Source organism: Mus pahari, chromosome 6 (genome assembly GCF_900095145.1).
Source record: "Mus pahari chromosome 6, PAHARI_EIJ_v1.1, whole genome shotgun sequence".
Lineage (NCBI taxonomy): Eukaryota > Metazoa > Chordata > Mammalia > Rodentia > Muridae > Mus > Mus pahari.
Genome location: NC_034595.1, coordinates 49,055,136 through 49,080,683, shown reverse-complemented (window position 1 = coordinate 49,080,683; position 25,548 = coordinate 49,055,136). Strand labels below are relative to the sequence as shown.

General features: G+C 41.8%; 1 protein-coding gene across 4 annotated transcripts in view; it reads right to left on the bottom strand.

Annotated features, from left to right (window-relative positions):
• The window catches only part of Nfia (nuclear factor I A), a 348,990-nt gene that overhangs the window by 120,608 nt on the left and 202,834 nt on the right, over nt 1-25,548 (bottom strand). The window lies entirely within an intron of this gene.

Below are 25,548 nucleotides of genomic sequence, written 5' to 3'. Positions count from 1 at the left end.
GCTTATAAAATTCAATAGGAAGTCTGAAATGAGAGACAATGAAAAAAAAGAAAAGAGAGGAGAGGAGGGGGGAAGGGAGGGGAGGAGAGGGGAGGGGACGGGAGGGGAGGAGAGGGGAGGCAAGGTGAAGAGAAGAGAAGAGAAGAGAAGAGAAGAGAAGAGAAGAGAAGAGAAGAGAAGAGAAGAGAAGAGAAGAGAAGAGAAGAGGGTGTAGAGTCAGGATAGCCAAGCTCCATAATGCTTTGAAACATTCGCCACAAAAATGTCTAGTCAGGTTTAGGTGTCTATTCATTTAAATCTAATGATTTAAATCTGATGATTTAATCACTTCTTACAGAGGAAACTTTGGGAAAACCAAACAGGAAATACAAATTCAGTTTTTGAAATACGGAAACAAATTATTTTGTATACAAACACAAAATTGTACTTGTTTAGAGTTTTTGTGTTGGTTGAATTTTTGTCTATGAAATATATAAATAGTTCACAGTTGTTTCACCTTTGAATCTTATGTATGCTTCATTCTAGCTGAATATTATGACTTTTCTCTCAACCATTTGATTTCGTATCTATGCAGAAGCGCTGTGCAACTTCATGGTGTGCTCAGAACCCCGCTTACACATGGCAAGGGATGCCCAGTCTTAGGCGCTTCCCACTTGTGCACCTGTAGCTTTGATTCTGCGTAGCGCCCAAGGCATTCTACTGGGGAGATTTGCCTGTGAAGTCAGTTTATCTTAACCTGCTTTAAAGTATGATGCACAGGAGCAAGTGTTAGCAGCAGCGATTAAAAAATAAAATCACTGTTCTTTGCAATAAGACACATACCTTAAGGTAAATCTGAATGTACAGCAGCCCATAAATAAGATGTACATGCTTCATAGATAGACCCTATTTCATTCATTGTTGAGGGGCAGGAGACTGATGTGCATCAGAACATACACACCAGAATGCTTATTAGAAGCAGCTATGTTTTAGAGGACCATTAGCGGTCTATGAGTTCTTTTGATTACAAAATAGTTTTGAATAAAGTTTTTTTCTGAGTTTTAAACTTTTCAGTTAACTCTGATATAGCATACAATATCTATGGTACTAAAAGTAATTCTAAATATTAAGATATATATCAACCGTAACCTGCTGTTTAAAATGAAACCGCAAAGGTTCACCTTCAAAGTTCTTAGGGACTTTTACTTATTAAAGCAACCCACAGTTGGGTATATATCTAGGGATTCTTGTTTGGTAAGTGTTGGAGGTATTGTCTCTTGGATTAAAGAGGTGAAAAGCAAAAACTTTAGCAAATAAATAAAAATTCCCTTAAAGAGGTCTTGTCAAAACAGATCATAACATTTCTATTTTACTGGGCAGCATTAAGATTGCATGTATCCCACAGACCATAACAAAGGAAATCCGGCTTCAGTGCACACGAGTGTGGGCTCAGTGCACACAACAGCCAGACAATCACAGCGGAATGTAATGTGTAGTTTTCCAGCATCTCTGTTTGTCCCACAAGTTACAGGCTAACACTTGCTCTAATACCAAACTGCAAAAGCCCATATTTTAGGAAAAGACTAATAAGCATTTCTGACTGGAGTAAATATAAACATAGACCTTAATTCTGCCACCCCAAAGGGAGTCTATCTTGATAACCAGTTTTGGGGGAGTGCGACCTTTGGTGTCACTTTCTAAGCAAACGAATTTGTGGAAACTAGATTTCATGTTTAATTTGTTCACCACTGGGATCTCTATGCCTCAAAGTAGCTAGTGAATACCTGTGAATAGATAAGTGAACCTTTCAATTGAGGATGCTCAAATTGCTTCCTTCTGCCGAGGTCCCTCCTGGTTTCCAAGTGTTTAAATTAAGCATCTACTGGACATCCTATCTAGACATCTCTTAGATAGTCTCAGATCCAATACCTCCAAAGTATTCATCTTTCTGTTTTGGTGGTATCCTTCCTCTGGCTTTATAAAATTACCTCACCCCATGTGTCCACACATTGATTCAGCTTCTGGTCTACATAGTTCCACTCTGCATGTTTCCACGTTCCTGTGATTGAGGTGAGGGCATCCCCAGTTCTCACCAAGACAGAGAGTCTTCAAACCATCTCTTGTCTACCATCCATTTATTCATGTTGGTATCCTCAAGAATCCATTCTCTAATCTGAAGCAAGAACCCTCTCAATGTCGGGCAGATCTGACCATTCATTCTCTTAAGACATATTTACTGAGTGGCTGGCATGTGCCAGGTGCTGTAGTAGATCTGTGGTCCCTAATTTCAGAGAGTCTGCAGTTCAGCAGTAGAGAGAGCTAAAACCATTTAACACAGATTAACAGAAAAGAAGCACAAGCAGTCTAAGTGACAGGAAGTGAACTCACAGCAAGAGCATCAGGGAGGGTGGTGAGGGAAAATCTTTCCTAAGGGATGCTCCCTGAAACATATTGAGAAGACAACTGGGACAGAAAGCAGATGAGCTCATTGGCAGACGAGCAAAGGCTTGGAGGTAGGAGGGTGGCAGGTGCAGAGGACGCCGAGATACATCCGATGTGTTCAGCGGCCTTGCAGGAGTCCCACATGTGTAGCAGCAACTCCTCTGGTGGGTTTGTCATTCCTCACCTGTCCCTGAGGACCAAGCTTTCCTGACACCTCTACCAAAGTCTGCCCTAACTGACCTCACTTCTGAAAGGACTCCTTTCTCTGTTTGTAACACTGACCCAATGTACATGTGCATGGCTCTAACACTGTAGCTGGCACACGAGATGGTGAGCCCCCTTTGCTCACGTTGAGCGTGCCCCCTTTTGAGCTGGCGGAGTCTATTCTGTGTTACTGTTGCCCTGGCTCGAGGGAAGACACTTGGCAAGCATGAAGTACTCCAGAGAGACCCTGAGTGAGCAGAGCGCAAACCGGCCTCGCTTTTTGAATAAAAACAGTTAACAGAACTTGTTTGTTCCTCAAATGTTTTGTAAAAGGGTTGAAATAAACTAAGCCCTAGAAACTAAATCATCCAAAGAAAGTCAAGCCGTCCACGGTTATCCCTTCCAAATTGAACAGAATCAGCACAGGAAAAAAAAAAAAAAATCAACGTGGCTTCTGCTGGATGGGGGTATCACCCGTCTCCCTGCTAAGAAACGCCTGGGTATGTGTTATGGTTTGTCACTCTGGTCCACAGTCTGGGACAGCAACAAAAAGGAGAGTCACAGAGTGGAATTATTCAATGGGCACTGACACCTGCCCCCAAGAAATCCAGTCTCAGGCTGAGAACATCACCACCAAGATAACTCCACCTTCTATCAGCAGCCTCTGTCTCCGGGTGAAGCAGAAGGTGAGTGTGTGAAGGGGTGCCTCAAAGTTAGACCATGAAAACCAAGAGCACTGGATATTTCATGAGCTCTCGTGGTAGCAGCTAGTTCAGAGGCGTTGTTTGTTTGAGAAACGATCAGCCTCAAATCAAAATTCAGATGTCGTTAACGTTGGAGATCTCTGCAAACTCTGGAACTGAGTAAGTTCATTAAAATCGGGGAAGGCTTTGAGGCTTCCATTTCGAACAGGCCTCTTAGAGACGACTGGAAAGCACCGGCCTCTGTCAAGTACAGATGCACGCAGCAGCATTCTGCTGAGTGATCTGACTCAAAGTTCTGAGCTGAGTTCAGATCTGTAGAGGAGACTTGACTAGGAGCGGGTCTCTCTTCTTTTTATATTTGATGGCTAAAGAGTTCCTGTACCTTTGTTAAGTGAATTCCCAAGTAGAGCATAGGTTTCATATACCGGGGAGTCAGCCACTCTCAGTGTGAGGGGGGGAGCCTTTCTGGAGAGGCCGAATGTAAAGAGAAACTCTTTGATAGCTTCTTAGGAGCAGTGGTTCTTTTACCTCAATGATGTTAGCAATGATTTCAGAAAATACCTTTCTCTGGAAACCAAATCCCATCTTATGAGAGGACTGAACATCTACCTATCTATCTATCCTTGAATGTTAAAGCAGGGCAGGAAAAGCTACATAGGCTGGGATGTGGCAACCCTGCTGAACTGCCCAGAGGATGGGGAAGAAAGCCAGAGACATGTCATTTTGAGGGCTGGCCATCAGAGAAAGCTGACTGTCTCCACCCAGGGAAGTCTGTATCTGAGGAGGCTACAGTGGAGACTGTATAGGAGACTCAGTGTTTCTCAAGTTCAGATACCAAGGCCCTCCCTGTCCTGAATTATTACATCTCATCTGGTTATGGATGTAAGTTGACTGCAGTGCACAGACAACTTCATTAGACGATGATTTCCATTCTTTCCTCTTCTTAGTAATTGAGTCTCCACCATGGGTAAATCACAGGCTGAGAAAGGAGCCTTTCTGAGCCCTGTTCCTCAGTCTCTGAGACGGAAGACCGTCCTTTATTTTCACCTTATCCTTACCAGCAGGAGTCTGGCTGTCTTGGGATGTCTTGGCAGCCACTGTATTAGCTTATCAGAGGCCACTAGTTCTGTAAAGACACCTCCTCACTGGGGTTCACTTCTTCCTCCTGATCGCTTAACAAGCCTCCAAGCACTTGTGGGGTACACTTGTATGTATTTCATATTTATTCAATAAATAAGGCAAAGTTAAACCTGAAGTTGGCCGAAAGGCAAAAAAAAAAAAAAAAAAAAAAATCAATAAAGTGAAGTTATAAAGGATTTCTATTCCACTTATTTTATGCCACTAGCTGCCCACTTCATTGACACTGTCTCTGAGCTCTGTCAATAAACCAGAAGGGCTGGTTTATTGTTGTAGCTTACGAACTTAGATCATCAGAAGGCCCAGCAAACCCCCTTCTATCTATGCCCTATTTGTTCAATGACTTAGCCTTACTTAGTGGACTTCTACTGCCACATGGAAATTACTATGTTATTATTGACATAGCAATAGCTATTTCTGTACTCAATTTGGGTATCTCAGAAAACAGGTCTTTATGGGGTTAAATGAAGGTGTTTACTCTATGGGTTCCAATAAGGCCAAATTCTAACTTTAGCATAATTTATATTATGACTTGTATTTTATATGGTAAGTTGTATGATAACTAAATTATTTGCCATTCATTGGAGAAATTTGTGATATTTCTCATTTCTGGAATAATTCCTTGTATTAAAAATATGAAGAATTCACATATCTATCTGTAAAGACACAGAAAAGATATTACACATTATTTTCCATTGAAAGTAACCTAGTTGAAATAAACCAAAGCATATTCTAGATGCTATAGTAGCGTTGCATGCACCCAAGCCATAACTACTGACTTTCCCTTCTGAATTCAAAGTATCAGAAATTAGGGCTCATAGACTAGTTCCAGTCTGTAAACATCTGCTCCACCAGCCGTGTTCTGACTTTTGTCATATTTTAGATGGGACCATTGTACTTGGACATGAGCTTTTAGATTTACCATATCCCCCTAGACTTTTCTACTATATATATCTGCTCAGACATACAGAGATTGTAAGTACACTTACTTATACTTGTAGGTATAAGTATTTGTGATGCCTGCTAGGTGTCAACTTCCTATCTGATTTCTAGCATAGTAGAGGAATGGCAGTGCATGACAGTCAGGTTCCATCTGAATAAAAGGCACCATGATTTTGTGATTTGAGAATATACATTAGAGTCCTTAGCCACATGGTTAAAGCCTCGCAGGGAATCCTCTTTAGGCATTAGTTTCCAATATGACCCAAACATACACTCTCTTTTTGTGGGCAAAAGTGTCTTGCCTGATACTCTCTGGTGTGTTCTATTCTCCACATCGGGGGTTCCTATCAGTGTTCTCCAAAATGTGTTATGAAGAATAGCCCTCTGAAATGTTCTATAAGAAGTAAAAACAATGACCAGATATCTATAAACCAAAAGATTGCCCAGAAAACTGAAGGTGGAAAACACTATTGAATTCACAAGGACCATTTGCAACCTAAAGTCTCCTGCTCTGCAATAAACACCCCTCCTAAGCTTTAGCTTTCTGTCTCCCAGTGATCTGACAGGGATGGGCTTTCTGTGGGGCAGACATTTGTCTATAAGTACACCAGTCCTCCTCATCTCCCTCACATGGGTCATGTGCTAAGGGGGACCTGGGACCCGACTGAACGTTGTTACTGCAGGACTGAAGGACACTCCACATTTTGCAGTCACTTTACTGTGTCTACATTAGGAAGATGGGATTCAGCAAGACACGGTTATTACAAAGCAGGGGCCCTATCTGAAGACTATTTCTGTAATCCCTCTGTGGGTAGTACTCAATTTCATCAAAAGTGTATAATCTGTCTAGTGTTTGCCATGTTTGGTACTTTGTTGGAGACTAATTTTAAGATACCTAATTCCTATTGCAACTGTGTGCTTGGCAATATTATGATTTTTATGGAAGTAAAAGCTGAAAATTTGAGATATTCAGAGATTTTTTTCCTAAGATCATTCAGATGGTGGGAGAATTGGAGAAGAATGTGTATTGTTAATTTTCTCTATATAGTATTTTATTTTTTAATCTATCACAGGTAACACATTTACTAACTCCTGTATTAAATATTAGTGGCATTTAGTAAACTAAGTTTAATTGGCTGAGAATTTCAGATAGACTTTATTGTCTGAATTCAAGGATTATATTTATTAGCAAAAAATCTAAATTCAGAGTAACTTTTTAACTTATTGGTATATTTGTGAATATTTGATGCATGACATCATGGATGACCCTAGAAACAGAAGGAAACACCAAGGCCAAGTGGAGTGACCAATACTATGTTTTGACAAGGATATTTAGATTAATAAAAGCCAAGTGCTTTTTAAACAGTCCATTAGGTATGTGTTTCTTCTTAAATTTCAAAACACCTCAATGTTGCCCTTTTGTAAAGACAGTCTAAATCTCTGTCTTCCATCCCACCACCCATTTCCAGGCTGAAAACACTTCCATCCATTGTTTGGTTGTTTTTATGATAGTCAATTAACTTTCCTGTCTTCCATAAACATTTAGGCCACAACATAAATGAGTGTTTTGCAAGTGAAGACTTGTTTAAGAGCAGAGAAATATTAACTTTTGGGATTATGTTTTCAAATATGCCATTGAAATATAAACAAATGGAGAACAATTCATGCAATTCATGTCAACTAAGTTAAGCCACTATCATTAGCATAGAGCAAGACATAGTTTATTCATTTGATTTTTTTTAAAAATTAATTTTGATGTGTTTCAGTTTATTTTGAAATTAACCTAGTTTTGAAGAAAAAGGGGGATTTGGACCAAACTTACTGCTTTCATGTTCTTAATCAAAATTGTCTACACACATGGGCAGTAACAATTGGTAATTGACAATGGCTGGAACTATCTGTAATCACTCCAGCCTCTACTACACACCCTTGCATATATTAGGGAAAAATAACGAAATTTATTCCCTGAATACATCCGAAACTGATTATCTTAAATGAAACAGACATGGAACTGGATCACCCCAGGGCTGCCCTGGTTCATGAGTGTAAAACAGCAGAAATCCTTCATGGCCCATCGCCCTGCCTTTCCTTTTTGGGTCTAATTCATGTGGCTCTGAAACCATTAATAGAGCTCGGCTTGCTAAACCAGCATAAGACGCAGGCAATGACAGGGAGAGATGGTGACCAGCAGCTACGTGCCAATTTTAAGACATTCAAAACTGATTTTGGTTCACTAAGCATGGATAGAAAATCATTGATGAACTGAAGCAATACATTGTTAAAAAATGCTTTCAATTACGTTTCCAAGGCTACAGAGAAAAATAATCTAAAGAGATATTTTAACCATAGGGATATGTAATATTCCAAATACCATAACATCAGGTGATGCTTAGGATCACAAAGAGCTTCCTCTCTCTGTGCACTTAGCTTTGCACAATTCTCTCAAGAATTACACAATCACTAATGCCATAACTTGTGGTGTTTATTCAATCACAGAGTCTATATTATACATTCTGCAGGAACCATTACAGGTTACAAATCATGCAGGCCATGATACTTTGAATTTGCTGGCCTGGCACAAGCACAAAGTATTTTATAGGTACTGGATAGCTCCTTGTGAAATATAACAGAACGAATTAGACTGTTCAGGCCACACCGGGTAAGTACAATGAAGGAACACTTTTTAAGACTTTAAAGTCATGTAATACAATTCTAGGCTGGATTCGTCTTGTTAGAGAGAAGTAGCATGGGAGTGATTGGAAGAGAATAGGGCCAATATTTGACAACAGAAATCAGCATAACCTTTTAACTGCAGCAGCCATGGGTGACTGCCCTTCGACCTTGGAAGATTATGTGGGATTTCAATGACAACAGCTGGAAGTGAGTATGTGTGAAGAGAGTACAGATCTGAGGCCCGCTACAAAAGACCAGCACAATCTGGGCCCAGATCACAGCGCTGATTAGAAATTGTTTCCTGGTCCTGGCTTAATAGAGTGTGTGATCAAGAAAGTTGGGAAGGGTTTTGTTTTCACTTTTCTTTTCTTTTCTTTTCTTTTCTTTTCTTTTCTTTTCTTTTCTTTTCTTTTCTTTTTTCTTTTCTTTTCTTTTCTTTTCTTTCTTTCTTTCTTTCTTTCTTTCTTTTTTTTTCTTGAAGCAAGGAAACATGGATGGATTTCTTCATTTCCCCCGTTTTTCTTTCCCAGCTGTTTAATTAAGATTCTCATATGAAGTAGGACCACAAAAATATGGTAAAACTTGTTTTTTGCATATTAATTTTCAAAGATAATAGTAAACAAAAGTTTAATAATGCTCTGCTTGAGTGCATGGGCATTTCATTGTGAACCACCATGGAGAGTCACAAATGAGCGCAACTCGCACACACAGTGGCAGGGATTGTGGATTAAGTGGGGAAGAAATTAGAAACTATAACTCTCTCAACCCCCTCTACCACCTGAACAGTGAGGCACACAGCACACATCCTCACTCAGCGCGTGTGGACGAATGAACACTATCTACCAGTGTCCTTTTTTATCTTGCCATGTACATTCCTGCGACTAAGTATTCCATGATGTCACCCTTTTCTTTACCTGACTTCATGAATCTGTTAGCAATGTTAAGTCTCTGTGTGTGTTCACTACATCATAGAGATATGAAAAGATGAATTCTAAAGAGGTTAACATCATCTGGCTGATACTGGGTTGGTGGCTCGGAGATATATGGTCATTTAAGCTCATGAAACCCTCATGCTGTGTGCTGAAGCACACACATGCTGATGCACACACATGCTGAAGCACACACATGCTGAAGCACACACATGCTAAAACAAACACACGGTAAAGCACACACATGGCGACGCAGGTACATTCTCATTCCTCAGTGCTCTGACACCACCAAAATGATGCCACACGATGGCTGAAAGCACATGGTGCTATGACTTACTTATGCTGTTTTGGTTTTTACAATGTGCTCCATCTTAACCTTCCACTGCTCTGGATTTTGCTGATTCCTCTTGTTGCAATGTCAAATTAGCAATTACTTAGCTTCAGTAGAGGTGGTCTTGCAACTATGCAAATAGTCACCTGTGTCTGGCAAAATCTACGTGGCTGAGTGGTGTGGAACAAACAGGGGCTGATGGCTTGGACTTCCAACTCAGACTTGGGGCATCTGCCCACACCCTTCTACAGCAACTGTAGACGGTGGCACTGTCTTCCAACTCAGGCATGGACCATCTGCCCACATCCTTCTATAGCAACTGTACATGTTCTTCCAAAGGAGCCATGGGACAGAGTGTTTTTCAGAACAGACCGAATCCATTTACTGTTTCAAATTTCTATAAACAGAGTATTAAGGAATTCAATCCCCAGAGCAATGCTATGGGTGTTGGCCTTAGTTTCACGGGACTGTCTGCCAAATTCACATATTTGTAGAACTATTGGTTTATGTTGTTCTTTGCAGCTCTCAGAGAAGGAAGGACAACTGTGTGTGATCTTAGTTCACTTTAGGACTGGGTCTGGCTGGTGACAGGTACACATGATAAATGCTCCAGAAGGCTGACCTATTTTCCGTTGAAGAGAGTGTTTTGGTAAGAACATTCCCTCAAAGTGTCGGCTTGCAGCAGAGCACCAAACTTGCCAGTGTCTGCTACCATTGCTTGGGAAACTTTACTTAAAGTGAAGTTGATTTTGCTGTGTTCAGCAAATTTCTCCAGTATTAACTTTTAATGTATACAGGTTTTAAGCCTAATTTCAGATGTGCAATCATCAAAAATGCTGCTTGTGATAGTTTTTAGTTATTTGTATCTTTTCTTGTATAGAAGTATCTATAGGCCCAAATGTTCACTTACTTTGCCATTCAAAAACTATGTTTGCAAGGTATTATTTATACATAGTAATGTAGGAGACGAACCATGGACGCGAGACTCCAAGATTACACTGTTAAATTCTAATTTATTTATCTGTAAATTGGCACTAATGGTTGTATCTACCACAGAAGGTTTGTTGTTAAGAATAATGATCTAGCAAATTTTAAATGTTTCGCAAAGAACCTTGAGTATAGAATGTCACAGAGTAGCTCACATCATGAATCTTATAGACATTGTAACAGAAAAATTAACTAGTTACTTCTGTCCTTTTGACAGGGACATTAAATATTCACATATGTGCATAAATGAAAACATTGATAGTCTAATTTATTGGATTAAATTTTGGGGTAAAATAAGATTACTTTCCAAAGAAAATAACACAAAATTTGCTGAAAACAAACCTCCTGATATATTTTACTGGCTTGTTTAAAAATAAAGGGATTCTAAGTTACTTTAAATAGGTATAAATATAATCCCTAATATAATCTTATTTATTTATAAGTACATTACATATTTGTAACATTCAGTACAATTTATTTTTTAAATGGACATAGAGTGTATTTTTCTGACAGAAGACTTTTTTCATGAGGAAAGAAAAACAACTTTCCCTTCCCTGGTTTCACTTTATTTTTTTAAGGATCTGATTTCCTGAACACTCCTGTTGATATCTAAATGTGTCCATGCTGTTTGCAATAGAAAATAGGTATTTATAAACTGATCTTTAAAATATATTTCAAATAAAATCCATTTACATTTTTTAAATGGGAAATGTTTCTGATGGTTTAAAATGGGTAGGATATAAGTGATTATTATCATTAAGTGAGGGAAAAACTTGTTTTTGTTAGGGCTCCACACTTCAGCTCCGCTCCATGCCTCAACATAAACAGGGAGCTGTCGCAAAGCCTCACTACAGACAGGGGTCTCGATTCCTCACAGCTCAAAATCAATGTTAAAAGAGTTTGGCTTTGAGGCAGGAGGATGATCGACATGCTTCACTTCACTGACTTTGATCACTGAAGCACTCTGGGATGCAGGCGGTCTCCTGGATTTTAGGGAACAGAACCTTTGTTCTCACAGAATAGTCTAAGTCTCTCTCAGCCTCAGCTGGAAGACAGCACGCTCACATTCTCAGAATTACTGCACCGCTTCTTATCAGGGCCGTCAGCATTTTGAAGGGCATGGCTTCCAGAGTGTAGAAGGATCCTGTTCACTGCAGGGTACAGCACCCCGCCCCCTCCACCGCACACAGTGGTCTTCATCACTGACTGCTCGCATTTCCCTAGGAAACCCATGAAGGACCTTTCATTTAGACACCCTTCCTCACCTCTCGTGGAGAAATGCCTCTTTTAGACCTCATCATGTATTTAATTCCCAATGCTCCATGTGACCTCTCAGAAGCCAGGCATTAAAACTCTACAGCTGCTACAGAAATCTAAAGTAATATGTAAAAATGGGAAGGATATGAGCATTCTGCTCTCTACTTACAACACAAAGACGCAGTAGAAATATGACTGAACCTAGGACCCAAATGACCCCATGTTCCTAGTGCTAACAGAGGAGACTGCCACCATGGAAATGGAGCAGTCCAGGCTACCATAGCTACATGATGTCAATCAACCAACAAGTCCAAGGATGACCCAAGCTACTATTGGTGCAGGACTAGGGTAACTCCTCCAGCTCTTTCTCAATGTTTGCTGTCTCTGGTTATTCTGAGATTCTAGAGAATACCTGTCATTTTCCTAACAGTAAGAAGTAAGGCCAGACGCTCAGTGCCAAGTTGCATGAAGTCCTTCTGTCATATAGTTACAGTGGGCTATCTCTATTGGAATTGAACACCATTGTTCAATTTCTGTCCCTAACCCAAGGAAACCCATAGATCACTGCAAGGTTGCAGAATCGTCTCAGATGAGGCAGGAACCCCTTGTATGTATGTACTCATGCATGTGTGAGTGCATGTGCTTAGCTTCATTTACATCCTAAAATACCATCACAGAGAAAGCATGTTCTAATCAGATGTAAACTGTCAAGGACACTTGAAATGCCGTTCGCCACCATAGGAATTTCGGCCTCTAACCTTAGCAGCAGGGCTCGGAAGGATGCGAACTGTGGCTAACTTGAAGGTAGAACCCTTCTGGCCCCAGATGACAAAGTCATCATTATCCTGCAACTCATTTGCACACAGGTCCAGGACTAATTTCTGGGGTTCCAATTACCATCAAAAGTGTTAGAAGCCAAATGTGGTTTCTTTTTTAAGGTCCTTTAAATATTTTCCTAAATTATTTTTTGACATTTGTTCATTCCATAGACACTTACCAATGCTAACCTATGAGGCGTACATAGGCGGTAAACTCAGAACAGTACCCAATCAACTGCGTCCCCTCAGGGGTACCAACACCTCTTCAGGCAGATGCGGTGGGGACCTTCTCATATTATTTCTACATGTAGGTCATTTCAGCTAGTTCAGAGGCATTGTTTGTTTGAGAAACGGTCAGCCTCAAATCAAAATTCCATGCACTGATTACTAGGGGGATATTTTTAATTGTATAGCTTATTATTTCCTTTATACAGGTATGGGTCTCACTCAGCTACCATCTTTGCGACCTGAAATAAGTGAACTGCGCTTTCAGTAATCTAGTTAGAATATTTGTTGCATCCCCCTTCGTTCTGGGTCCTGAGGCAGGCATGAGGTTGTATATGCTGGGCCTTCAAGGTACCTGCAGTCCAGTGGGAGGGAGGCCATCTGGGAGTGAGTATGGGGAAAGGTACAGGGCTCTTAGGGAAGGGCAGGGAAGGCTCTCTGGAGGCTGAGCGATGGCCTATACAGTAGACAAAGCCCTGCACTATTAGCCACGCGAAGGTGAGAAGGGGTGACTCATCTCTTCATGTGTGCACAAGGGAAGAGAGGTGGGTGGGGGGTTGCCTCTGCTGAGTACTTTGAGCCTGATACTTATCTCTGCTTTGTCCTGTGCCATGTACTCCTTCCTATAATAGCCTTGATTTTCAGTTAAAGCAACAGAGTACAGCCTTACAGTCTTCAGGCAAATATCTCAAGGTCTTATAGACAGTGACTACCAAGCAGGATCTCCATTCAAGCAGTTCACTCTCAGCTACAGCACCATTCCCAAACTGTGTGATGGGACGCCAACTTCAGAGGCCCAAGCCTTGGAAAAGAATCAGAAGGTGAAGCTACAGGCAGGATGACAAGTCTCTCATCCCTGTGCACGTGTACACACCTGGTCTGGGCTTCAGATAGTAGTATGTTTGCTTTCCCATACCAGTGATTGTACTGCAACAGAAACTTCAGCCTCTTAGCCCAAGACAATTTTATCCTTTACCATACCCCATAGGAAAGCTATTCCTCCCCTCTAAGATCAGGAAACCTATAGTTTCTCACAGTAGTCACTATTCCTTAACAACAACACTTCCCCTTCCAGGTACAGCTACTGTACTATATACATCTTTATCTAGCCTTACCACTGCTTAATTTACTGTTTTTCTTCTCAAATGCACAAGATCAAAGCTATGCCATCTTAGTAGCAAACACTGAGAGAGAACCGTAGAAAGTGGGGAAGAATTTTTTTTTTTAAAAAAAAAATCTATGTTTATTTGTTGATTTGTCCTTATTTGTTGTTTAGCACCAAAATGAGATTCTGAAGAAAATAAGTCTTCCTGTAAAAAAGAAAAAAATTGCCAAGTGAGCTTTCTTTCCAGGTCAAAGTACTGGGGAGGTGTTTAGCAATGAATTACAGAAGGCTGCTAAGAACTGTGGTCTGGAAAGATGGCTCAGTCAGTAAAGAACACACTGCGCAAGCAGTGGAGGGAGTCTGGAACCCCAGAACCGTGTAAGAAGTCAGAGTTAGGGACAAGAGGATCCTTGGAACTTGAGGGCTTTAGCCAAATTGGTGATCTCCAGGCTCAATGAGAGAGCTGGTCTCAGAAGGTAAACTGGACAACGACAGAGGAAGACACCTAAAGTCAACCTCTGGCCTCTACATGCCTGGATACCCACTGCTATGGGTAGACACAAATGTTCACACATGCTGCAATGCTATGCGTACACAAACACACACACACACACACACACACACACGAGAGAGAGAGAGAGAGAGAGAGAGAGAGAGAGAGAGAGAGAGAGAAATTTAGAAACTCATTTGGGTTTTGAAATTAAAATTAAATTGGGAAATAAAGAAACTTAACAAGATCCCTGGAGCCATACTGAATCACCATTTTGGTCTGAGGGCTCTTGAGAGATGTGGACTTTTGCAATGGCTACTTGTGTACGAAAGATGAGGGAAAACACACATTTCTCCCATGTCCTCTTTGAACTGTCCTCACTACCCAGAGAACACACCCTTTATGCTGTGTGTCCCCACATAGCCAGGTGTATCATTACCAGATATAAGATCCATGGAGAGGGCAGATTTTCACACAGAATGGGGAACACACAGTTGCTCACATCTTGGTAGCAATCCACCTCTAAGCAGAACCCTGAATTTTTCTTCTCCACTAGACAAAAAGACTCTCATGAGGGAGAGGTGGGCAGCCCAGGACAGTGTGCAGACCTAGTACTGGGCACATATTCACAGCTCATTTTCACTGATGTCTGAGGGCCTTGGAGCAAGAAATGTAATGATTTTGGGCCTCAATATCTTATTCTACATACAGAGTGGGGATTGCCTGAATTAATGCACAGTCTCCAGCACGCCTGGCAAAGGCTCCACCTTCAAGTTTTGCTAGTGCTACTTCCTAAGAGAAGAGATGCTTTATTTTAGAATACTGTACTTCTGTCCACGGCAGAAGTTCACAACATCAAGCATCAGCAGTTCGGTGCACACAGTTTGCTAACTTGAAAAGAACTTCATACCTGTTTATGAAACAGTTACCAAACCACTGATGTTACAATGTACACACACACACACACACACACACACACACACACGTACATGTACATGCAATACACATGTACACACACATACACAAACATCCATGTACACATACATACACATACCTACACACATACATGTACACACATGCATAACAAACATACATGTACACACACGCACACACACACACACACACACACACACACACACACACACACACACACANCACACACACACACACACACACACACACACACACACACACACACACACAGAGCTTCTTTCCAAGTATCTTGGTGTGCTTTTTCCATAGGTGACGTTTGGTTAAGATCTGAATACAGTTTTTGATTGTCACAGATGTGTGGGTAGGGTTCCTGACATTTAGTCACAAGGGGTTAGGGAAACTGCTAAATATCTGACATGGCACAGGACAGTGACACAGAACAAAAACCATAGTACTCAGAAACTCTGATTTTCAACCCAACTCCAGCATGGTATATACTTACTAATTCACCCAACTAAACTTACCAAGGGCCTATAATTTAGCAGTGTCCTGTGAGAGCCAGAGCTATAGAATGAAAACTGCATAGCTGCCTGCTGTAGTTTGCATGGGCGTGAGAGTAGGCTACTCCCCAGGAGGAGCCCCTGGTGTAGCAAGGGCTATGGAGCACAGAGAGGAAGCCCCCGAGAACCTCAAGCAGATTCTTCAAAGATGTTTAGGAAATTCAGAGGTGCACAGCAAAGGAGGGAAAGGGGAGGAAGAGAAGTGTGTAGGGGGAAAAGGAGGGTGAGTGAGAGGAGGAGGGAGAGAAGAATGGGGAGGAGGGAAAGGAGGAGGAGGAAGAGGAGGAGGAGGAGGAGGAAAGAAGGGGTAGAATGCCAAAGTAAAGCAGGTAGCATTTTAGCTGGTAATGACCAGAGATGGGACTTTGGGAAACACTAAGGAAGTTGAAGAGTCTGGTGCTCTCTCTGAACAGGAACATTATTGGCATGCGGTGTGTGTGGGAGTACTTTATAGGAGTGTGCTGGGCATAAGACTTTGACAGCTCTCACCCATCTCCTTTCTCTCCCCCATGTTGAATGGAAAGAGCATGTCTCCTCTCCAGGCACTCTGACCAGGGGAAAAGCCTTCGGTGCACCACTTTTTGGTTTGAGCTTGGTTAAAGTATTAATGAGTTTCTGACAAGCATTACATTTGCCGTAACATTTGCAGGCTCAGCCCGTTCTCATCCAGTGGTCTGTTCTCACCGCAGCATCTTTCGCTTTCAGCAATAGATTTGTTAAAGCCTGATACCACATCTACAGTAGCAAGACTGTGGCCACCAGCCCAACACAGCAACGAGATTCCTCAAACACACACACACACACACACACACACACACACACACACACACACAGAGACACACACACACACACACACACACAATACTAATTTGCCATTTCACCTGAGATCCCTCTTAACAGAGAAAGTCCAATAGGATTTGGTTTGCAAACAGTCTCTGTGATAGTAAAACTACCTAGGCATTCTTAAGTGTTTGAAGTTAATGTCTTTAAAACCAGACTTGTACTATACTACAAAGGAAAGCAATGGTTGCTTCCACTTCATACAGTCATTTTATAAAATAGAAAATTAAGGGAAAAAAAATCCCGTCCACCTAAATTTTACTTTTTAGTTTAATTTCACTCCTGAATTTTTCTCTTATTATTGAAAGTTATCGAAAGAGAGAGGGGGAATTCTGGGAAGATAAAAAGACTCAAAAAAGGAAAAATCACTTTTAGATTCGTGAATTGGGGTAAGACAGCTCAACAGGTAAAGGTGCTTGCGGCCAAACCCAGGGCCCTGAGTTCAATTCCTGGAACTCACACAGTGGCGATAACTGACTCCCACAAGTTGTCCTTGGGAATTACACCTGATCCCACCTCCACATACACTAAATAAAGTCTGAAGGGTGGATCACTGCAGAAGGAGTAAAGATCAGCAATCCATAGGCCCTAATGTAGTACATTAAGCTAGCAATCTCTCCCCAGTCCACTGTGGCATGGCCCTCTGTTCAGATGGTTTCATGCTAAGCTGCGCATTATTTAAAGATGTGGTGTCTTACGGGTCAGATAAACATAGCAAAGGCTTGGTGGGTAAAATCTGTCAGGAAACATAGCAAGATGTGTGTGTGTGTGTGTGTGTGTGTGTGTGTGTGTGTGTTGGTTCATGAAAGAACAAGATAGAGAAACTCTATAGGGTATTCCCAGAACTAGTAAACAGTTGGCCTCTATCCCTTTACAATCATGGAAATGGAAACGGTTTCAGAGCTTGTCCCCGCAGGGCAGGCTGCTAAACAGTGGGGTGGATTTCTTTAGTCTTGTTTAGAAATGAAACAAGGTATCTACCTCACGGCTGGTTCTCAGTCACTGCCTGACTGGGTCTGGGTCCATTTGGAAGGGAGTGCAGAAGCATCCACGCAGGACACCAGAATTAACACAGGAACACTGCAATGGCAAGGCAAAGCCAGCGGTGGGATGGCTGTCTGAAGACTCACTGTGTGCTAGCCAGCAGTGGGATGGCTGGTTGAAGACTCACTGTGTGCTTATATCAGATCTGTGAGCAAGCCCGGAGTCAATCACTGACTCCTTTGCTTCCTGAGAAACTGGAGGCAGAAAAGGTTAACTGATCTGCTTGAGTTCCTATGATTAATAAAGGGCAGGCCAGGCTGAACTCTTAACTGGTTCTAAGCCATCTTGACCCTCAAAACCACCAGAGGGCCACTTCTTAGGCGCTCTTGACTTCCTTATAAAGGCAAATTTCCATAGTTGTCGCTTTTATGAAACCACACTATGTTATAGTTCGTCTTTATGTAAGAACAATATTGTAGCTGTAAGGACTCATGGTGACCAAACCGTTCTCTTTCACGCGCAGCCTCTGGACCCTGGATTACACCCCCCATCCTACTCATTTAAAAAGTAAATCTTTGTTATTTCCTGACATGTCAGAAATAATGAGGTCTCTGTGTTTTCCATTTTCAGTGACATTGATGATGAGTTCCTGTGGGATTTCCCTCACTTGTTTAATCTTTGGACTCAGCCACTAAAACGGCAAAGCATGCAAGAGCCTGGATCCATCACACTGTTAAAAGATCCTCATTGCCACCTGCTTCCCACACCCATTCCTGAGATTTAAATGGAGGGAACCTGTGTGACGCTACATTTTTCCAGCTTAAAAATTGAAAGCCAGTAAATTCCAGGTGCTACTACTAGGCTTCTGGGAGTCGTGTCCCTGGTCAAGTTCAGCTACAGGAGGGGTAGCGATCTGTGGTAAGGGTAAATTCATTACCAGGAGACAATATTCTCACACTTGTGCCGCCCGTGCTCACTGCCAGTCATGCTCTCTGCATCACCACATCTCAGTTCCACAGGGAGCACTTGGCTTCTCACATAATAATAATAACAACAACAGCAACTTACACCTACAGGAAGACAAGACAGCCTATATTTCCTAACTCTTGACAAAGAATGGCTCCCAGATCTACTTCAGGTACATTAGATCTCATTACAAAAGGCCCCAAGAAGGCAGGAGTCCTCAGAGATGCCTGTGAATGGATCACTGTGAAGGATTCATGGAAGTTTAGCCTGGTCACAAATGTGACTCCATTGCCAGCCTGCTCATTCTGGAGAAATACTCCATAAAGCCACAGAGAGGAGACAGCCATCTCTGGGTTCTAAATAATCCCTTGTTGCTGATGCAGTGACTGGCAGTCATCATGGTTTAGAAGTATATCACATCTTGGCTTGCAGTGCTGTCCTAATCTATTTAGGCTGCTTTAGCAAAATATCATCAACTGAGTGGCTTCTAAACAACAACATTTATTATATGTACTTCTGGCATCTGGGATTCTGAGAACAGAATATCATCAGACTGTATATCCCTTGGCAGCACACTTCCTTAGAGATGGTACCTTCTAGGCACATTCTTACAAGACAAAAAAAGGTACCTAAGCTCTCTGGCATCTGTTTTAGGGGTTCTGCCCCCATGACCTCAACATATTCCTAAAGGCCTAACCTCCTAATAACATGCCATGGGACCAGGATTTGAACATGTGGACTTGGGGAGGGACACAGATATTTGGATCTGAGCTGAAGAACGCATAGATCCTTACACATCCATAATGTCCCACCAAGACTTTTGTTTGTTTTGTTACTGCTTTTAGTCTGTTCTCCACTGAGCAATTCAGTACATTCTGGACTCCTCCAGTTTGGACAGCTTAGCTATGAAGAAGAAGAAGTAGATGAAGTAGAGGAAGGTAAACTGAATTAGAAAAGGATTTCCCTGGAGTCTAAGCCATAGCAGAACAGAGTAACTCCAACTTGGGTATATGGACCACTCTTCCTGTGGAAGCAGGCACTTTCCATCACCATGCAGGGCTCCATGGTGATGCATGGAGCTTGTTCGTACCTGGATGTGCTGATCCCCCAGAAACGACTCCAGCACTGCAGCCCAACATGCCTGCAGCGTAAGTTTAAGAAGCAAGTGATTCTGGGGAGAACCTTCATAAGCTAGGAGATACAAAGGCCAACCCCATTTTTTTGGTACCTAGTTATGAACAGTGGCAGGTGCTAAAGCAGAAGTGGGTGAGTGAGTGAAAGTCTTCCAGAAGCAAAAGCTGAGAAAATGTACAGCTCTCCACGGAGCCCTAAGTTCTAGCAAAAAGGGAGGCAGGCAGAGACCCGGAGAACCGAGAGAGGCAAAGGGCTGACTGTGTGTCTCTGAAAACAGTCAGGGGAAAGACACTCTCTTGCTTAGGGAAGGTAATCCGGTTTGAATTCCAACCTCACCCCTTTACAGCCAACCAGGTCTCAGAATAGGAGGGCAGGCTCTGGGGACATAATGGCTTTTCCACTTGATTCCACCCTCAGAGGCGCAGTTCACACAGGGTTGGGCATTGGGACATACACAAAAGGAAGCCTCACCCTCAAAGCTTACCGCAGGAGTTTGGGAAAATCGTCTTGGCTTCCCAGCTTAGGTGCCTAGAGGTTTGGATAGACACTGCTGAGCCTTACAGTTCACCTGTCAGACACCATGGCCATGCACTTGGGGTTTCGATCCAAAGTCTCCATACACCTTGATCCTCAAACATGCAGAGATCTAGTCTGGGGAGTCGATGGCCATGCAGGGTACTGCGGAGGCTGCTGGAAGTTTCTCTCAGCCTGGTGCCCCTGAGAGCAGGGCAGTAGTCCTATATGCTTAGCCTCTGCCCTAATGGAGTCTGAGAACTCTCCAACGTTCCATGTCTGCTGTCTGTCTCTTCCTGTGCATCCCCTGCGCCCCCCCCCCCCGTTTTTGCCTTGAGTCATTATTTACTATCTTTCTTACTCTCTGTTATATCACCATATTCTTATTTTCTTTTGTTTTTGTTCAACAGGAAATTGTATATATTTATGGGGCACCTAGTATTTCCATATGTTCATGTGTGATGATCAGATCAGAGTCATCAACATAGGTGCCACCTTAAATATTTGTAATTCCTTTGTGAGGAAAAAAAAATAAAGATTTGTTTTTATCTAGCTATTTTGAAATAATAAATTTTTATAACATACAATCATCGTGTTGGACAATAAAATGGTGGTCACAATTGTATTCAACTATAGCACGTCTCTGTTTCTAGTGGATTTCCTTCTCTTTTTTTCTTGTGTCCAGTATGCCTTTCAAGAGTCACAACATTTACCTCTAAGTTGCTCCATAATATATACTTTTGTAAGCAGTGAATATTGTGGTGAGAGCTGAAACCTTTAAAGAGCTAATTGAATGAATTTCATTGTGATAATAATATTAATCACGTCTAATACTGGATAAAGCCTTCCTTGGGTGATGCCGACACAAGCCCTGTCAGGAGGCAAGCATCCCAAATTGCTTCCACGTTCTGATGGATTCTGGAGACTGGGCAAAGCTAGCAGGCTACTAACTGAATGTCAAACTTCTCTCTTCGCACCCCTTCCCCTGCTCTGTGTAGCAGGAAGGAAGGTAGGAGATGCAGTTTCGCGCTCTCATCATTTCTTCCTAAGAGACTGGACTGAGCTCAGGGAGGAGCTGTATGCGCTGCGAAAGTAACTTCCTGGCCCCAGTCACCTTTCCAGGCCTCAGGGTCAGAGACTGGATCCAAAGCCAGGAGGCTGAAAGAAAACGGGTGGTCTCTTCCCATGTGACTCCTGCTGCCTCTCTCATCCTCTGCCTCTTTGGGAATATGCCATGAGGTCCCAGATTCCTAGGTAGATCCTTACAGCTCCCTTAGCAAAGAAAACATCCCGACTCTCAACTCCCTTTGTTTTCCATAGTTTCCTCAAACTAGAATCTCCTTAAAAAGGAAAGGGTTAACCACTGGGATTTTAGGTTAATACAGATAATGCTTAATCTTGGTCTCTGTCTCTCTGTCTCTGTCTCTTGGTCTCTGTCTCCCTCTGTGTGTGTATGTACGTACATATGTGCATACGTATGTATGTACGTGTTGTGGTGGTGGTGGGAATCAAACTCAGGACATTACATATACTACACGTTTGCTCTACAGACCCTATGCTTTTGTCAAATAAACACAGCACAGAGATAAAATTGAAAAGTTGATGCTCTGCCTCCACAGTATATTTCCCGCAGCAGGATAGCCTGTTTCTTCTAGGTTCAAATCTTGAAAATGGCATCTGTGCCACTGAGGGTCCAAGCTGGTCTCATATCAGTTTCTATGGTGTAACGCATGATTCTTGGAACATCCACAGTAATGATGGAGCTTCTGACTTGGAAGCTGTGGGCTTGTGCTCAGCAATAGGATTTCACAAATCTCCCAAGCCCTTAGAATCCTGCTTTAGTTTGAGCTGACCCACTGGGTTCCCATTTCATGGCTCACTCTCCTCTTCCTCCTCCTTCTCCTCCTCCTCCTCTTTCTCCTCTTCCTCCTCCTCCTCCTCTTCTTCCTCCTCCTCCTCCTCCTCTTTCTCCTCCTCCTCTTTCTCCCCTTCCTCTTCCTCTTCCTCCTCCTCCTCGTTCTCTTTCTCGTCCTCCTCCTCTGTTACCTTTAGTCCTGCACTAGTCTTCCCTCAGACATCAGCCAGCCCCACTCTGTCAATGTTTTCAGGCTCTTGTTAAAATATCAACTTCTGAGAGAGACATTGATACCTGATTCTTTTGAACAGAAGCCCCAGTCACACTGTTGTTCTTTCCTTTGCAATTTTTCTCTACTTGCAATTGATCACTACTTGCTCTTTTGTATTTGTGATTTAACCTTCTGTATTAAGCAACTAGAATGTATGTTCTAGAAAGGGCAGAGTTTAAGAAAATCCTGTAAAGCTAGAAAGCTATGTGCACAAAATAGGTGTTTAAGGAATGTCTGCTCAAAGTTTCTACCCCTTAGAAGCCATTGGGACCGTGTAAGGTGTTTAATCTTTCTGGGCCTCAGTTTCTTCATCAATAAAAGAAATGATTATGAGATATAAAAGCCAGACACAGCTCATTTAGCTATTCAGTTAATAGTGTAAAATATAACCATCAGAATAGGGAAAAATAATTTCAATATCATTAAAAACAAATGAAGAGTGAAGATTTGAACCTTTAAAGGCACTGTAGTTTTATATGCCTTGGAAGGGGCAGGAAAGACATACTTCTTTTGACGAACAGGTTGTTAGAACAGGAGATCTTCCCCTATGCTGAAATCATTTTCCCAAAAGGCAGTATTTTGATGAATTAAGAACAAAGAAATTATAAACATATTGACTAGTTATACTCCCCAAATAAAATACATATTGAATAGGAAACACATTGGAAAGTTAAGTTTGTTGATATTTCCCCTCACAATATCGCAATAAAATGTTTGGGAACAGCTAATAAAACTAATATGCAGCTGGGCTTCCCTGCCCTAAACAGACTTGCACTGATTACAAGATGGGTCACGAGGTCTGCATGCTTTATTTTTGATGCATCCATTATAATTGTTACTATGGGTGAAGACTAAACAGAAAATCTCAAACATCCTGTTAAGGACTGCCTTACCCAAGGCACACCACATGTTTTCTTTTCTGTCATTAGTCAAAGGGGGTTTCCATACAAACAAGATTCTTAGAAACAACACTCTTACCCGGCGTTGCTGCCGATTCCCACTTAGTCCCTGTCCTGGAGCTTCCCAATTGCTCTCTCTGATGAAATAAATCTGACGCTGTACACTGAGATAATAGCTGTAGCTATAAATTAAGAATTTGGAGAACACAATGCTCTTCATACTGCTGTGCCTAACAGTGTCACATAAGAAATAGCTCACCAATTTGTCGACATCATTATTCCATATGGCCTCTGCTATGAGGAAAGTTTTTTTTTCCTATGGTATTTATGGAGAGCACATGGGACTGGGTGAGGATTCAGGTGCCCAACCACACTTCTCTGCCTTGTGTGATGAGGACAAATGAATGCCTCTACTCATGGCATGGGGATACTGCAATTGTCAAATACACCCACCCCGTCATCATTGTTGTCCTTCCTCCTACATCAAAACCATTTTAGTTCTAAGCAGCTGTAGGGCATCCAAGTTATGCCATGTGTCAGAAAAGTCCTTCCTCAGAGGAATGATAAGGAGACTCGAAGGAAGGAAAGATCCTCAGGTCAACAGAGGCTGAGAACCAGCTTCCCAAGCACATGTTAGTACCTTTGGAAAGACCTGGCGAGGATAACACCTAGGCTTCTGCTCTCCCTCAAGACCCCAAAGCTCAGCTGAGCATCGGTACACATGCCTCTATCTCTGTGAGTTGGAGGTCAGCCAGCTCTACAGGGTGAGCTCCAGAACAGTCAGAGTTACATGGTGAGACCCTGTCTCAGAACAACAACAACACAACAACAACAAACCAAAAAACTAACCAAAAGCTGCCTGCAGATGAAACTCTGATGTCACTTATATTGGGATGTGGGATTAAAACAACATCCCCCCCCTTTCTCTCTTGAAAGGCTCTGCCTTCTAAATCTCATCTTCTTTTGGACAGTCAGCATCCTCCTGTGATGGAGGGGTCCTCAAGCAACTGGAAGCTACCAGAGGGAATTCTGTAATAGGCTTCAAGCAGTCATGGGGCACAGGCCTGTCAGACCCTGGTAAGAGTCTCTAAGTCTTTACGGAGTACTTGTTTCGGGCAGATGAGGCCAGCACAGATTCAGTTCCTAGGAAGTAGCACTTCTTAAAGAAGCAGGTACTGACTTTAAGATCTAGCTCTAAGAAATATTTAGAATCTCTGAAGACTATGACCACCCCCCCCACCCATGAGGCCCATATACCTTTGTTAATTGTATAAATTACTTGATGGATTAGAAGCAAGATACTTTTGTGATTCACCCAGGATCATGGGTAGCGAGTTGATCTCATTTGTTTCTGAGTGCCCAGTTTGTAGGCCCCAAGAGAAGCACCCTCACCCAGACTTCTGCATCTACTTCAGAAGCATGGACTGCTCCTATAGCCCTCAGTGTCCTTGTGCCAGAGTCCCATGAGAAATTCGTACTGGAACGGAGTGCCAGCGAAAGCTTCGTCCCTGATGCACTGGTGTTTATTTTCTCACGGGTAATAGAAGCACATAATTAATCATGTATGTTTCTCTTTTTCCTTTGGCTGCCAGGAAATTCAGAACCAAACTTATAGCTTAATGTAATTAATCATGTACTACATAGCAGAGTTTTTTGTCCCAACGCTTTCCCTGATTTTACTCATCTACTTAAATTAGTTTGTCAATTCTCTTGTTTCACTTCATTTCCCATTTTACTCTACATAGTTTTGTGAGCCATCGATCTTTGCAAAAGTGAAGATTGGAGCATATACATATATTTAGAATATGCAAGATATAGGCATATATGTATATACATATATATTATATGTGTTCTATCTTCTGTGTGTATGTAAGATTGATTAGAAAAGTTATAATTTTAGTAATGCACCTTCATGAGAAAGCACTGGATTATTCATTATACAAAATTGTTTTAACGAGTTCAATGACTCTCCGATGGTATACATTCAGAAATGGTCATGTTTAAAGGCATTTTCCATTATTCTTGTTAATCAATGAGTACTTTTGGAATCTAATTTGTAAATGGCCATGTTCTTAAAACTTTTAGATTTATGTCAATTTAAAAAATTACATATGGCTAATTCTTACACATAAGTGAAGTAGTATGTTTAAATATCAACTCGTTATACTCAGAACATAAAAATACAATATAAATTGTATCTATTATGGCTATTGTCCACAGTATATAAAATATGGTCTTAAGGATGAATTGTATCTCATCAGTAAGTGAGTTCACAACTGTGGAAATAAAGGTAGGTAGGTGTGTGCATGTGTGTATGTGCCCGCATGCACGTGCACGTGTGCTTGTGTGTGTGTTGCTGGAGACTGACCC